Source organism: Macrobrachium nipponense, chromosome 30 (assembly GCF_015104395.2).
Source record: "Macrobrachium nipponense isolate FS-2020 chromosome 30, ASM1510439v2, whole genome shotgun sequence".
In the NCBI taxonomy this organism is placed as follows: Eukaryota; Metazoa; Arthropoda; class Malacostraca; order Decapoda; family Palaemonidae; genus Macrobrachium; species Macrobrachium nipponense.
In genome coordinates this window covers 60,127,626-60,144,582 of record NC_087218.1, presented here as the reverse complement: position 1 = coordinate 60,144,582, position 16,957 = coordinate 60,127,626, and the positions used below count along the sequence as shown (strand labels likewise).

The 16,957-nt window shown below is 38.1% G+C and overlaps 1 protein-coding gene across 2 annotated transcripts in view; it reads right to left on the bottom strand.

Moving 5' to 3' along the window:
- LOC135202563 (uncharacterized) overlaps positions 1-14,064 on the bottom strand; it is a 40,234-nt gene extending 26,170 nt beyond the window's left edge. Inside the window, exon 1 of one of the 2 annotated variants that reach the window (XM_064232057.1) lies at positions 13,988-14,064. The gene's annotated coding sequence lies outside the window, so the exon portion shown is untranslated. Of the gene's footprint in view, positions 1-13,596; positions 13,963-13,987 lie in introns of those variants that run through there. The other variant, XM_064232054.1, reaches the window with a different exon arrangement.
- Between the last annotated feature and the right edge of the window lie 2,893 nt (positions 14,065-16,957).

Genomic DNA, 16,957 nt, shown 5'->3' with positions numbered 1-16,957 from the left:
AGAATGTTTCGGGATGAGGCTATCACAATCAATAAATCCACTTGGTACGTACAAGACTAGTTAGAGATGTTTTCAAGTGGGCAGAGTCGCGTTTTTTCTCAGTCTGTGGCTCCAGAGCAGTTAAATATGCAGCTCCTAAATTATACAACAAACTTCCTCTTGATTTGAAGCAGATTGGATGGTTTTTGAAGTCTTTAAAAAAGAAACTTATAACCTTTTTGCTTACTCAATGCTATGATATGGAAGATCAAACAGTGAATGTGGAATTTGCAGTGTGATCAAATACATCTGATGAATAAATTGTGAATTTGATGATGGGGGTCCTGCGAGCAATAAAAATGGTGCTGGATCCGAATAAGCCGTCAACAAGTAGTAAGTAACAGGTATATCTAAACGTTTTAACTCCTGTCTCCCTCCTTGTTTGGAGTACTGTTCTCCAGTGATCTTCTGGAGCTGGTTCTTATCTCAAACTCTTGGATAAAGTTATTTCATCTATCAAGTTTATTTTGCTAACACTTAATGTTGGCTTGTGGCACAGCTAGACGTCAAGTGAGTTCACCATGTTTATTGCCTAAATTATACCACAATTCTAAACATCCTGTGCAATCTTCTTTACCTAACCTACGTGTTTTTACTTGCAACACTTGGAAGGGTTAGAAACAGTTTCGTTTTCTAGTATCATGCTCAATACTACTCACTTAGGCGTTTATTTTGGCTACATCTAAAGGGTGGAATACTTTACCTAGTGCAGCTGTGGAAGTATCTAATTTCAAAATGCTTTAAGCGAGGAGCAAATTCATTCCTGCTATTTGCTGGCGCAGCCTGAATCCAGGTGTATTGGTTTTATTTTCTATCCTCTCATTTATTTATTTATTTTATCACCTTTTCCTAAAGCCTGTTTCTCTCTGCATGCTAATTTCGTTGAGGAACCCTCTTAGGTTTATTGCCTGTTGACTATGCCCTTAAGGGGTTTCTGTTGAAGATTCAGGGAGGGAAAGATAAGAAGAAGGTCTTAAATCTCGTATCATATCAGGAATCCTTACCATCTAGGCTGATCTCTTAATCTCTTAATTTTCCAGCATCTCAAGCAACAAGATACCCCAAATCAACTTCAACATCTTCCTATATGTTCGCTGCATCTTCTGTTCCACATTTTTTCGCAATGCCCGTGTTTCTGAACTTAGCTGTCCGACAGCAAAACCTTTTCCTACAGTCACTTCAGCCACATTGCATTATGTTTAGAGGTCATATCAGACACAAAACCATTTTAGTCACATATCTTTGCAACTGAAGACCAGCTAGGCCCTGGTTTTGTTGCTGATGTTAGAGTAAGTTAGATGTGCTGCTCAGGCTCTTTGCCTCTGGTCCCTTGAGCTGCACATAAAGGTTTGTTCGTTTCAGTCAAGGCTTTACACCTCACCTTACCTGTGCCATACCCTCCAGGACGTTGGCAACCATGGATCTCCGCTCTCGTCTGTCACTTGTAGCTCGTATCAGCTGCACTGCGGCTGCCATTCGTCCGTTTGTCAGTCTCACCAAAGCATCCAAAATATGGTTATACAAGCTTTATACACTGGTGGAAAGCCCGCTGAACGCTCTCGCGGAGGGAAGTAAGAACAACGCGAATGATGAATTACATACAGAGAAAATTGTGGATAAGCGTTGTCCTTACAGAGGGTCCTCTCTACATCTATGACCAAGAGCTGTCCCTCAGCGTAGGCTAATACTGCCAATACCATTTGGTCACCGGAAACCCCGTCGTGAGGGTTTTTCGCGACAAAGTGAACTTATGAATATACGAAAAATAGAAAGAAAATTAAAGAACAACCATGCCACAATATATTTTGGCAAATTGAGAACCAAATATACCCCATACTTTTTGGCATCAGTTTTTTTTTTAAGTAAGAATTAACACATTAGGAGTGAATATCATCAATAGAAATACAGGAGGAAATTACAACTGTAATTTCTGTAAAAACGTTGAAGAAATAAAATTAGATTAATTCTTTGCTAATTTGCCAAGACAAAAAAAAAAAAGAAGAAGAAATAGGTAGGTAAACAACAACATTCGAATGAAAGACATTTTTTTATGAAATCATTCGTAAACATTTATTAAGTGAAAATAAGACTGAAAAGAAAAACGAATACTGTACCATATGTGGGGAGAAAGGCAAAATGAAATAAACCAGGGAAATGTTATAAACCACGAAAACACAGAACGCATAACTGAGGCGCCGTTACAGAGACTAAGCACATTTGTTTAAGCAGGTGTGACGTATCGGTGCCTACGGAAATTCCATCTCGAGTCGCTAGTTTAATCTGCCCTTGACAGCTTGGCCTTCTTAATGTTCCCTTGTTTTCAAGGTCAATTCTTGCAGAACTCTGATTCATTGAGCCTTTTCCCTTTGCTCCAACTGGGATAACTTTCTCATGGAAGTTCGGAGTTTAGAGATGTATTTTAATTTTAAGAATAATTGCTATCCCTCGAACATGGTCAATAAAACTATTCAAGAATGTTTCAACAATATCTTCAAGCCAAAAAACAGTAGTCTGCACAGTTCCCAAAAAAGATAGCGTATGTTTCTTTACCCTTCACTAATAATTAGTCCTAATTAAACGTAAATTATTGTCGCTCCTGAAGTCAGCATATGGATAAATGTTGACTTCAGATTTACTTTTAATCACTCTCTTAGAATCGGAAGACTGTATTGTTGTGATGATGGCAGGATATGACATGAAGTTTAATGGCACTATTTTCAATTTTGCTTAAAACTAAGCCTGTGCGATGGCTGACACCCTTATGATGGAGAGTCGATGCGTAGTACCGTAAGTAGGCGCTTGGTACCGTACCATTAGATTTCATGCCATATCCTGCCACCATCACAACAATACCTCTAGAGATTTTCAAACACTCGGACTAACAAGAATGCCATTCGCTTCTCTTTTTAGAGTCCCTCCATATTAAACAACAATCACAAACACTCAATAGCGAAAACACCTCTGTTTTGTTGTTCATTGCTTAGTTCAATGTTTTGTGAATAAGTTTTTGTTTACCAAAGATCTGAATGTAGTCAGCTGTCGCCCTGTATAATCCTTTAATTGTCTTGTCCCTGTGTCTGACCAGTTGGACTTAATCTTTTTGTTCTTAAATTGTACCCATGTTTATGCTTGTTTGGAAAGGTTACTCATTCTCCAGGTGTGTTGGATTCTAGGTAGTAATCTCCTTATAATCCCTATCTGTCAGTTATACGACCTTTCCTGTACTCTCAATTTCTCATGTAAGTCAGTTTGTCTGATGAGTAAATGTAAAGGACGTTGAGTCGAAAGATCTGCAGAACTTCGTTGTTTATCTTTCCATCATGGCTTATACCTTTCTATATATATATATATTAGATATTATATATATTATATATTATATATAAATTATATATATATTAATACTATTAATATATATATATATATATATATATATTAGCAAAGCAATCCCTGCCTAAAGCTTCCATTAAATAAAAACAACATGACGTTTTCAACATTACTGCCGCGACTGACAAAATGGTGCTGAACCTTGACCCTTCCTAAATTCTTTAATTGCTCTCTCTCTCTCTCTCTCTCTCTCTCTCTCTCTCTCTCTCTCTCTCTCTCTCTCTTCTCTCTCTCTCTCTCTCTTGTTCGAACATGTGACTTTTTGGGAATGTCTCTTTCAGAACACACCCTGGGCCATATGAAAACAGCCGGAAGCCAGGGATTAGCAACGAAGGTGCGGCCCAGATGGGTGACCAGGTGACCTTGATTTGACCACGAGGACTGCAAAATCGCGAGTGTGTGCATGGACCTTGACATAGAAAAGGGGAAGGAATAGGAGAGGGGAAGCCCACGCAACTGGAAACAGGCAGAGACGATTTTGGAACCGAAGGGGAAACATCTCCTCTCCAACAGCCTCCTTCCTTCGTCCTTTCCGCCTGCCTCCCTCCAGGCGCCATTGTTGCGTACCGCATGGTCGAATCCCAAGTATAATTTTACCGTGTGCCCGACCATTATCTAGATCCTAGGTCTCCATCAAAACCTATTTCGACGTCGAAGCCATCCTAACGACCAGGTAATGTGTTCTGTATAGATGTTCTTAATCAGTCACGTGAATTTCGTATCTATTTTGGTAAACTTTCGACTCTGTTTCAAAGAGCCAAGTGTTCATATCAGCCTCACTTTTGCCAGTACAGTGTATCGTTTAATAAGTGCTTTTATTGTGTGGAAGGCGTATGTTAAGGCAATCCTTGGCACCCTCTGTGCACTGCTTTGACCTTGCTTGATATTTATGTGCCTTTCCTGGCCTTTAATTCGTCATCTCTGTTACAGAGGGACCTTTAGCTGTGGAATTCTCTCGCAACGATTGCGGCTGCCTTCCCCATGTCCTGGTTCCTTGATTATTTATTCAGGATCTGCTACGTCTTAGTATTCAGTCTTATCCTCTGATCGTGTTAATGTAAATACATGCTATTTTAAAGTTATCCTAACTTGTTTATCTACAATTTTTTAAAGTAAAAGCCTTCAGCTCATGTAACAAATCCCCTTTGCTTCCTTTTTTTTTTTTTTTTTTTTTTTTTGTTACGATTTCTTACTCTTATAGCAGTCAGATCCCGGAATTTCATATGGTAAGTAAGGAATGTGTTGTCTAAACCCAGACATTAGCATCATCCCAGAGCAGAATCGTAAATATATATCAAATGAAGCATGCAGGAATTATTCAAAAAGCAGGAGATTCATTACATTATCCTCCATATTTTTTTGGAACTGTAAAATAAAGCAAAAAAAAAAAAAAAAGACGTATTCTAACCCAATCAATATCAACAAAGAATTTAAGAATGTTCTCTGTATACCATTTCATCCTAACTTCATTCCTACTTTACCTATTTCAAAAACTATTGATATTAACTTAGTATCTAAGTATAATAATATTTTGAAGAATAACTAATTAAGTATAGCCCTCCAATACCAAACAATATTTTATACAGTATTCTTTGTAAAGAATGCAATAAGATTTATGTTGGGCAGAATTCTAAAGGGCTAAATGTAAGATGTTCTCGGCACAAATATGCCATTTCAAGAAAATTAACTTATAATGGCATTGCAGATCATTGGTTAAAGACAGGCCATGCTATTAACTGGGATAATTCCTCGATAATCTGCAGGGTCAAAGATCACCGAAAAAGGAACCTGCTGGAGACCATCTTTATCGAAGGGCGTCAACAAGGAATTTAAATCTCCACCCAGGATTATACCTTGATCCACTTTCCTTATCTCTTTTGCTTAAAGAACATGCCGCTCAGATTAATAAACTGTAACCCGGCCCCCTCCTTCTGTTTTTGTATATAAAGGCCCACCAACTTCTTTTATATTCAGTGTGAACTTGAAAATGTAGAATATACTACGAAAGTACTTGTTCCAAGTCCCTGTTCTACTTTCCTTTCTACCGTGGATTTAAGGATATATATATATATATATATATATATATATATATATATATATATATATATATATATATATATATATATCCATATACCATGGCTTTAGTTGACTTTTTGAGTAACCTATAATGCTTTTAATGTTCATTATTTAAATAGCTCACATTTTATTTTACTCTTGGTAGGTTGCATTTTAGCTCTAAGGTGTTTGATTCGAGTGTCGTCATTGTCATTGCCTTCCGCCTACCTACCCATTTCATCTTTTTATTTATTTGTGCGCCTCCAATCAGTGACCCTTATCTCGATCACCCTCTTCACTTTACCACTTATAATAGTTACCGTCTCGTTGGAAATCCAGTTTGTTTATTTCTCTTTCATGCTTGTGTTTTGTATGTTTTTTGTTTTTGTTTGTTTGATCTCTAGATTAATTTAGTTCTTATCCTCCCAACAGGTTCCCTTATTCTGTTTTCTTCTGCCGCATTCGCTAGTCTTTTCCTGCCAGCTGTTATGATGCAATGGAACTGCATTATTTTTCTATATTCAGTTTTGTTTTCAACAGGCCATGTACAGTTCTCTCAGTTTGTAGCCTCCAATATGGCCTAGGGGACGATTGTTCCAGTAATCCTTTCATGATTCTGCGCTGTATCCCATCCAGCTCCTCCATTTCACGGTCCTTTATTCCTCTAAATGTTTCTACACTGCCAGAGAGAGGATAGACTGCCTCAGTGTCATAGAATTAAATTCTTATTTCTAAGGCCATATAGTATCTCTTCACTTTCCTTATGAAATATGAAAATATTTTTAAATTTCATTCATTCCATTTTCTCCTATAATAGATACTCCCCGTAGGGAGCCAGTGCCGTCAGTGCACCTCACTGGTGCATAGTAGGCATTACTTAAGGTTTTTTGCGAGGTTCTCTTCCTGTTACACCTTTCAAGCCTTCTACTCTTCAATTGTCTTTTCAGAGCTGAATGCCAAAGGTCCCAGAGCTTGCCCTGTGGCCTAATTTCTATCATCCTTTAATTATATTTAGTTCAGTGATTCCCGACCTATATACCTTCACGGAACCCCTGAAACAATTTTTATATTCTAGGGAACCTTAGCTGCAGGCATTATATACTCATATATATATATATATATAGATATATCATATATATATACATATAAATTACTAAATATAAGTCATAATATATCTACTACTACTATTCTAGTCTTGTAAATTCAGATCAGCGTCATTTGCAATACATATTTACTAGCAAACTGACCCATCTACGATGGGTGATAAAATACGGGTGCAAAAGTGAAAAATTTATATGTACTATTTGTTCAGCAATATTAAAATAAGGGCGATTTTTATACATACCTACTACAGAACCTCTTTGTACACAATATTATCAGTTTGTCCACAACTTAATTTCAAGTTGGCAGAGTCAGTTGCTCTGCTCATCGCCACATACAGTTGGCCATGCGTGAACATGGGTGACGGCAGAAAAAAACCAACACGATCCAAAGTCTGGCCCTGCGACTTGTTTGCAGTGAATGAGGAGGCCAGGTTGATGGGAAACTGCCTGCACTGTAACTGGAACGGAAACTGGTTGTTCGAAGGCATCAGAGGAATCCGGGGGATGAACAGACGTTTGCCGGTGTGAGGGCCCGTTGCTATCACTGCTTCGATGACGTGGGAGTTTAGCTCCATAATGGTGTACCTCGTTCCGTTGCAATGTCCATTGGCAGGATCGAAATTCCAAAGCAACATTACCGGGCAGTACGTCTTCAACTTTATTTTGTGCACTGGCAGTCCGATGGATTTAAGTTATTCAAAAAATCTTGCGGATATTAATGATAATTTTCATTTTCTATTGTGTCCGAGCTGAAATATTCGCGACTTTCTCCGGGGAAGATGTACAGAAATTATGTATGAAAAATCGTAAAGTAACTAAGTCTACGGGAATAGCCAGCCTCGTTTCACGGCCAGAAACAGCTCTGTTTCAGGGAATCCCTTCTCACCCCCACCCCCTACAAAGGAGGGGGGTAGGTTGGATGAAACCCCATTACAAACCATCTTAGGGGTCCCCACCATAACCCTGCCAAGTTTCATGCCCATCTGACCAGCCGTTTGGTCGTGATTGAATGACAGACAGCAGACAGACAGACATTACGCCCATTATAGTATGATTTCAAGACTTCTTGTGGAACCCCTGATTATGGAATGAGGAAGCGGAATCCTGGTTGGGAATCGCTGACTTAGTATATGTTCACCTCTCTCAGAAGAAGACCGTTTGCCAGGTACTTGTGCGCTGTCACAGTTCTTCATTGGACGACTGGTTCTTACTCGGCTATTCATCTGGTAGCCCGAGTTCGCTTCCTGCGGCTGCCAGGGTGGAATCAGAGGAATTTCTTTCTGGTGATTAGAAATTAATTTCTCGAGATATATATATGGTTCGGATCCCACAAGAAGCTGTAGATCCCGCTGCTAAGAAACCAATTGGTTCCTAGGCATGTAAGAAAATCTAATCCTTCGGGCCAGTCCTAGGATAGCTGGTTAGTCAGTAGACTTAACTTTTTTGTGTATGTGTGCACTGTCACTCTTTGTTCTTCACCATTTCTTACTCTGCCTTTCGTTTCTCCTCTTCTCTATTCCCTAGAACGAGTACCTCCGCCTCTTCAGGCTTTGTGCTGAAGATGATCTTTTTGTCAATATTTTTAAGCTATGACAGTGACCTGGTGCCACTTCAACTCCTTCACGTCTGCCGGCGTCAATAACCAAAAAGTTGTGACGCGCTAGTTTGAGTCATCATGAATCAGTCAGGGAAATTCCCTTCTCCTGTCAGGGAACGTGATGTCCTCCACATAATTACAATCATTAGCTCTTCTGTTTTCACACCTCTTATGAGTGCGAGGCCTTTTTGTTACATTTTTATTTACCTTGTCCGTGCCTATTGAGTCAAGTTTTGGTCCGAATATTGTGCCTCGCTTGACTTTTCAATTTACTGTAATTTCATCTGTTTTCCAAACTGGAGTATCTACAACTGCTCTTGCTTTCCTGTTCACTCGTAAATGAATGAATGCCTCGTTCCACCTCACCATCCTCCCCAATTCTTTAGTGCAGTAGGTTTCCCCAGATTTTTGTTATAATCAGTTACATTATGAAGGTGATCAAATGATCAGATGTCCATTATCTCCTGCCATCCCGTTACACTGACATCATTTCATTCATTCCATCCTTAATTTTTACCAGCCTTAATTTTTAGAAGATTTTGCTCAGTGTTTATAATGAAAAGCCATCATCTGTTATCCAAACTTAATTCATTTCCTTTGGTTTTATTTACTGATGGCATTCCCAATCTCCCACACTTCCTTGATGCTCTTTAATCCACTGTCTACCGTATTTTTCATTTTGTCGGATCTTACCGTACTGTTGCATTAGTTAGATAGTTGGCACTTTATCGGGAAATGTTTACAAAGAATAAGTATACAAATAACAAAATCAGATAGCTAGCACATGTACAACTATGGGGTCAAGTTTCTTGATTATTAAAATCTGTCAGTTGCATATGAGTATTATTATAATGGTTGAATCTGAAGAAAAAAGAAAAGCAACAATAATCTATAGTTTTTCAACAAGTCATTCACATAATCAGCCATATTCCCCATCCATTGATTTCAATAATTCGTTTACTCATTTTCTAAACATGAAAACAGTTCCATTTCGTCACCTTGTGTCATCACTGAGCACAATGAAGTAAAGCTGGTTTCATTAAATGTTTCTCTCAGATCTTCCAACAAGAGGCAGTGTAAAAGTACATGAAGATCATCCCCTTGGTATTCTAGACAATCTTCCTGTTTCTATTTTTAGTCGGTGTGAACCAAGTTTGAACAGAGCGTAGGCAAAGTCCGATGATGTTTTGCAACAGCACGGAAGTAACCATTGGTTGCTGGTGATTCTAAGTTTGAATTTAACTGCTTGTAAATCAAACGGCGCGAAGACATATTTTCAGTCACCTTTCCTCCACAATTGGGCCTTGAGCCAACTGCAGTAGTTATTAGATGCATTTACCCAATGGAGACTGAACTTCGACGGCTTTATTAACAGCTTTATGAATATAACTACTGCTGTCATCTCCTCCAGACTGAGTTCTTCTCAGAGCAGATGCAATTGATTCTCCAGATTCCGCCTGCATCAAGTCAGTGCACACAATTGTTCTTACTCACAGCGTCACGTAATGTCTTCGCGCATGGTTCATTAGCCTACCTCAGATTTAAGCCCCGTACACACTGTGCATCATGATGCTCGCAGTGTTAGATGGATGCGTTGAAAAACGGTTTTTTCAACACGTAGCTGCATCACGAACGTGTCGATGGGGCCAAGCCATTTCATTGAGCAGCTTAGTGATGCACCAACGTTCAGAGGGGGAAGGATGTCCGCTCACCACCACCCGCCAAACCCTTGAAAGGACAAGGACTAACATTACATTTTATTGAATTACTAAAGGAACATCCATCTGTTTGGAACATCAAATGCAAGCATTACAAGATGAGAAACATCAGGAGTGCAAGCTTGGAAACCATAAAATCAGAGTTATCGAGTTTTGTAAACTGTACATTGCGGAATGAAGACATTACTAAAAAGCTGCACACAATTCTACAGGGAAATGTCTGCAATCAAAGCATCACAGAAGTCTGGAGCTCCGAAGTTATGGTGTTTTGATGAGCTGCGTTTCTTGTAATAAAAAGATATTTGTGTACTTTGTACCTATATTTGAACCTTACTTTCAATCCTCCCTAAGGACATTATAGATGGCTTCACAGGTTTCGGGGATGATTAGACCGAGGCTCTGTTTTGAAATCCTGGTTGAATATTGGAGGCTTGCATACGATCCTCCAGCTGCAAGAACGAGCTCCTGGTGATATGCATTCTCCTTGCTTACAGATATATGGTTCAATTTTTTTTTCCAACAATTTATAAAATGCAAGGATTGGCATTCTTGTGTAATTTTCAAAGTCTGTTGGATTTTCGACTTGTAGCTCCAAAAATATTTCATAGAAGCTTCCCTTCGGAAGTCGCCGAGAAAGCCATTGCTTACACCACAAGGTTCTACGTTTCTTCCTCAAAAGTTTCTTTTTTTTTTGCAGCACACAGAGCAACTACACCCCACAGTAGAGTCTCCTGGCAAAGTACATCATCGGCAGACATCCTGCCGTTGAAAGCTGAACTGCGAGAACAAGTGAGCAGTGTTGCAGTACAGTTTGGCCGCTATTAATATTTTTCAACACCACTACTGCATCACGTAGCTGATACGTGATGGCATAGTGTGTACCAGGCTTTAAACACCACCAGGTCTCTGATTCATAGATCAGCGAAGTTTTTAAGGTTGTCATCCACATGCTTCATTTCACACTATATGGAGCATTTTGGTTTTTTGTTAGGGATGATTGAAATTTCTTCATTTACTTGCATTTAGACTGGTGCATTCATTATAAGCTTCCAGAGAAAAACATATTAGTCACAGCGTTCAACAATCGTTTCATTCAAAATAAAAGGTGTCGAATAGTTTACATGTATGCACATCAGTTTTGTTTTCTTTTGATTGGCTTTCATGTGAAATTGACGACAGTAATGCAATACACTGAAAGTTCCAAATACTTCCCTTTCTTGTGGTACTACAGACAGGCAACATGTCATCCATCAGTAGCAACAAATGGAGCTGACCAAGCCACTCATCCTCAACATACTACTTAACCATGCGTAATATAGTGCGTGGCACACAGAAAACAAGACAGCCTTTCTAGAAAAATTACCAATGATACTCTCAGAGTTACTATAAAGTTCTTAATCGACGATGTCATAACTGATCCACGCCCTCACGTTTTTAAATAGTTTTGCAAGTTTCTTCTTATCAACCCTGTCATAGGCTTTTTCAAAGTCGCCTTACAAAATACGTAGTAGGAGAATGTTCCTTGCTCCTTGTATTGTCAACACGGAGACACAGTGTCAGAAATTGTTCTTTTCATCGCCTTTCTTTATTTGTACCCGCTTGTTCGTTATCATAAATAAACCACTGCTCAAGTCTATTAGTTAAAACGAGGCCATATAATTTTGGCAGAGTAGACATTACATTAATACCAAGAGAGTTGCCTGGGTTCTTTGGTTCACCCCCATCTTCCTCTCTTCGACTTTTCTATGTGTTGTTCACTCTAGATATGATCTTATTTCAAACAGCAATTAAAAAAAAAAAAAAAAAAAAAAACTGTTAATAACAGTCAGTCACAATGGGTGTTAGCATTTCCACGTGAACAAAGTATTGAGAAGATCCCCAGGTACTACTACTGCTCAGTTTTGCTAAAAAGACTCGGTTCCAATTACGATATACAGAATCAATGTACGTTAGTTAAGCTTCGCTTTTGGCGCATCATATTTAATAGAAAAACAATTACATGGTATAATATAATTTTTTCGAATGCATGATATATTTGTATGATGGTAGTTTTTTTTGGCATATTCAACAAAATATTAATACATTATTGAACTTATTAATTAAAAGTACATATTTGCCAAATTTTCTATAGAATGTATATGTACCTATATCTGACGTACGGATAGATATGTTAAATTCTTGAGCTTTATATATATATATAAAGACAAGATGATCGGTCAATAGAGGCTTCTCACTTGTGTCTAATTCGTTTTTACAGTTGCGTACTCCCGTGGAAGTAAGCAGCTGTAGGTCAACCTTTTATGTGTTAACAACAATCACACGTTCTGATTAGGTACTATACTCTATTTTTTTTTTTTTCATCTGTCCATCCGCCTGTGGTGTTTTTGTATGGTAACACTGCATCCCGGGCTTTAGATAGTTACATTCAACGATTATAATAATGTCCTGTTTCGAATATTAACGGCGTAATTCGCATGCAGTAAATTATTAAAACACTTTTCAGTTGCAAATGTACACCCAGATATCCTTTTATTTACCTAAAACTTACACATAGCGTAACTATCTAAAGCCCGGGACGCAGTGTTACCATGCAAAAACACCACAGGCGGATGGACAGATGAAAAAAACAGAGTATAATCGTCATAAGAGTCTAACTAACTTTGCCGAATTCAAAGTCCAGTATACGAGCTGTTTCCCTTAACAGCTGATAACTATGGCGGAAAGCCCATCCGTGGGCGCCCGCGCACACACAACAGCTACTGATATTCTTCTACTGTAACCGAGTCCCAAATATTTCAACAAATATCTAAGACAGGCATCTAGTAAGCTATGAATATTAATCTAGGGCAAACTAATACCATGGTTGAAACGCTTTGCACAGAATTGACTTTCAAAATTAAGCAAAAGCCTCCAGAATCATTATAGTCCTTATGGTCATTATCATTTTCTGATATCTAGCATCTGTATTACCACCAAGATACTAAAAGACCTCGAGTGTCATTTTAATTAAGCTCTATAGAGCAGACTCCACTGAACCGTGGAAATCGAAAACCCTCATGGCGCTACTTCAGCGAGACCATCGAGATCATGGTCTAATCTCGGTGGCCACGATTTCAGTCAGACACTTCATATTTGATAGTAGAGAAGAGTCTGAGATCCCTACTAGACCAACTACCATCTTCCACATCTTAGCACACTTTCCGGCTTAGCGAGACCATCGAGATCATGGTCTAATCTCGGTGGCCACGATTTCAGTCAGACACTTCATATTTGACAGTAGAGAAGAGTCTGAGATCCCTACTAGACCAACTACTATCTCCCACATCTTAGCACACTTTCCGGCTTAGGGCAAAAGAGCTAGGGCTGCCATGATACGGGCTTAATCTATGTAAACTAACTGCCAGCCAACCTCCCGCAGGTGCCGTACCTTCTCTGTCTCACCTTTTTCTTTTTCCAGTGGGAATTTCTACTGAATATAAAGTGTTTTTTTTTTCACCTTATACACCTCCCCCATACGCACTCAGGTCACGTTCATTATATCGCCAAAACTTCTTGCTGATCTTATATATTATCATTTCCTGTAACTTGCATACTGTACCTTAATCGTAGCGAATTTTGCGTCTGCACCTCACTTCCATAAAATACCATGAAAAAAAGAGCTGTTGCCATATGAGTGACAGCTAACAAATACTTCGCCTACCTTCGCATCCTCCATCTGTTCACTAGGTTATGCGGAGTTACCGCTCCTCTTCTTGCATTTCACATATTAAAGTGACTTCGTCACTTGTTCTATAATCTTATGGGTTATTAGAAAATATTTACGTGAGGCAGCAGCCTCCCATTCTTTCCATTACCGACACCAGAATCAATGACAATGACAATACTGTCATAACTTCCATTCAATTACGTAATCGTAGTACTCTTAATCACATTGTCTGATAACATTTCATTTCCACACATATTTTAACTTGTTTCTGACATTGCTTATAATCTATCTTCATTATCCTAAGTGAACTCTTGATCGTCTCAATGTATAGCAGCCATTCCACCTTTCTTTTCAAGATCACTATAATCACTTCTTTTGCACCTACAAAGTCCTCCACTCGGCTTGTAACCTGACCGATCACTGTCCAGAAACTCGTGACGCATCCGCACAAGCATAAGGACACCTTGCCTGAGACCTGTTTTCATAACAAACTAGTTGCTTTCTTCTCAACTTGCTCTCTCTTAAACTTTGCCTTTTTTCCCAAATATTTAAACTACAAAATTAACGACACGTTCTCAACACTTCCCGCATTGAATATCTGTCATTTGTATAGGTTTAAATTTTATGGTCGTGCTCTGCAAAACACATAATGTTCCCTGTGCTCATTAATCTTCAATAGACACAATCCACAAACTTCACTTTTTAGTTTTGACCTGCCTGCCCCTTGAAAAGAGACGCGGTAAAGGTTTCACGAATAAAACCTAGAAAAACCCGTCGAGTTATTATTTAAATTACTTTTCAAGGTCATGGAATACGCCAATCAGACTGAAAGACACTTGACTTCATAATTTTCATACATCAAGTATGGGAATATGAAGCTTGACACACTTTATGAAACATATCAAAACACGATAAACGATGGGGCGCTAAGTGCGAAACTGTCATTTGTATGCTGCTCTGCGCTCTTCTTCTTCCTACAAAGTGCCTGCTGATTGCTGGGGAAATTAATATTCATGGAAGGGAAGCACTTTCCACTGGCCAAGGATTCGTGTAACCGGCACTTGGTAAACAGTCTCAACTTTCCCACGAAGAGCTCAGTTTACTCCTGGGTTTTACGGAAATTAGATGCCCGGGAAATACACTAGGGGGAATATTTAAAACTAAGTGTACTTATTTTATTTAAACGAATAGCCTGTTACGGTATGAAAACTCGATTTCAGGCAAACAATGATCATGGAACAAAAAGAGAGGCATACAGTTCCAAAGTATAGAAATGACAAAAAATTTGTTTAATTCTGTCTAACATGAGAGTGATTTCGCAAGGTCAAGATGGAAGGAAGGCCAAAGGCTTGCCAGAGATCGGAGCATCACTGAAACTTGTGGTGGATCGCGGCAAAAGTTTGAAACCAATCAACTCAGGAAAAATATACCAAAGTAAAGGAAAAGAAAAATGAAGGATCGGGGAAGGGAAGAAAAAGACACTAATATTAACATTAGGGACCAATCTTCAAAGGCATAGATAGACTTTTCATGGAAAGAAGATTACGATAACCCAGGAAAACGGAAGTAAGGTATGATTTTTGGAGCTTGGGCTGCAAAGAGGAAAGGAAAACATTCCAGAAGATCCGAGATTATTATCCAGACATATATATATATATATATATATATATATATATATACGTATATATATATATATATATATATATATATATATATATGATGGAATGTATGAGTATGTTCCAGCATAACTCTGAGATCCATTAAGCAATTTCGATGGAACTTAGTGTACATATGTGCTATCTAGAAAAGAATACTGTGGGGTAAGGCATGACTAGCATCAAAAAGGGGTGGGGTGAGACGAGTTACCCTAAAATGAGGCTGGTTCTGTCCGTAGACTTAATAACTAGATAAACTCTATGGGTTTATCATACCTAATTTCAGTATACATATGGCTTACTGTTTGGAAAATAATACTGTGGAGGGTAAGAAATCACTGGCACCAATGGGATGAGGGCCAAGAAGGGAATGAGAAGTAAAAATAACCGAAAACAACAGATGTCAGTGTCTAATCCATAGTCTTCGAGGTCGCTGAGATGAATAGTGATAGTGACACACCTGATGCCCTTTAAGTTTTAATTCAGCCCCAGTAGAATGTGGGGTGAAAAGGGGTGAAAATGTATAAAATGTCAAAAATGCTGGGCAATATAATTGAAGCAAAGAATGAGAGAGAGGATTTACCAGGTTGGTCTGCTAATTTATTATATATATAAATATATATATATATAGAGTATATCATATATCTATATATATTATATCTATATATATATAATGTATATATATATATGGTATATATATATATAATATATCTTACAAAGCAGATGGTCGGACGTTGTATGCATGTGTGAATATCCACTATAGATAGCAAAACTACAGGACCAAACAGAACCAAAGTCTGACCATGTATGTAGATTTTATAGGGATGAGTTATCCAGGTCCCGTTTTGATCCGGATAGCCAGCCGTACATCCGGCCCATACTAACTTATTTATTATCATATATATATATATATATTATATGATACTATACTATATTATATATACTATATATACAAAATATATATATATATATATATATATCAGGCTTATATTTATTACAGGTTTAATACACTACAAATTACACATATTCTGTGAGCATAAGCTATGTTTTTTCGTCATGCTAACCACAAGTAATTATATGTTGGTCATTGCTCTTCCTTCCGGGTCGGGAGGCCAATATACGCATTAAACCATAGTGATGATTATAATATGAACATACAACTGTACAGTTTTAATTCCACAATGTAACAGCTGATTTTAAAAATATGCATATTCCTTTGTTCAACACTTAAGATAATAAAATGAGAAAGAAATCAGAATACATACATACATACATACATATATATATATATATATATATATATATATATATATATATATATTGTGGGTGTGTGTAAATTTAGATAGAGAGAGAGAGAGAGAGAGAGAATCGACTGTCGTAATAGCGCATTATGTTTGTGTACTGGCTGATCTCTGATAATTGAGGACAAGCAAGACAGGTAGTGTGTTCGCTTATTTGTTTGTTTGGTTACGGATCGATTTTCGCTTTTCTTCTTCCCTGCTAGAAGGCAGGAACGGAATTCCACGGTCAATGGCTATCGTAATGGTTTCCGGTCTGGAAGAAAATGTCAGACTATACTTTGAACTTTTGCGGAATTTCCACGTAATTACGGCTTTGGTAATGGGTCTTTGTTGATGTTTCTAAAAAGAAGCTCAGATTTCAGGACCTTTAAATGTTCTTCAACTTAACTTCATACGCAA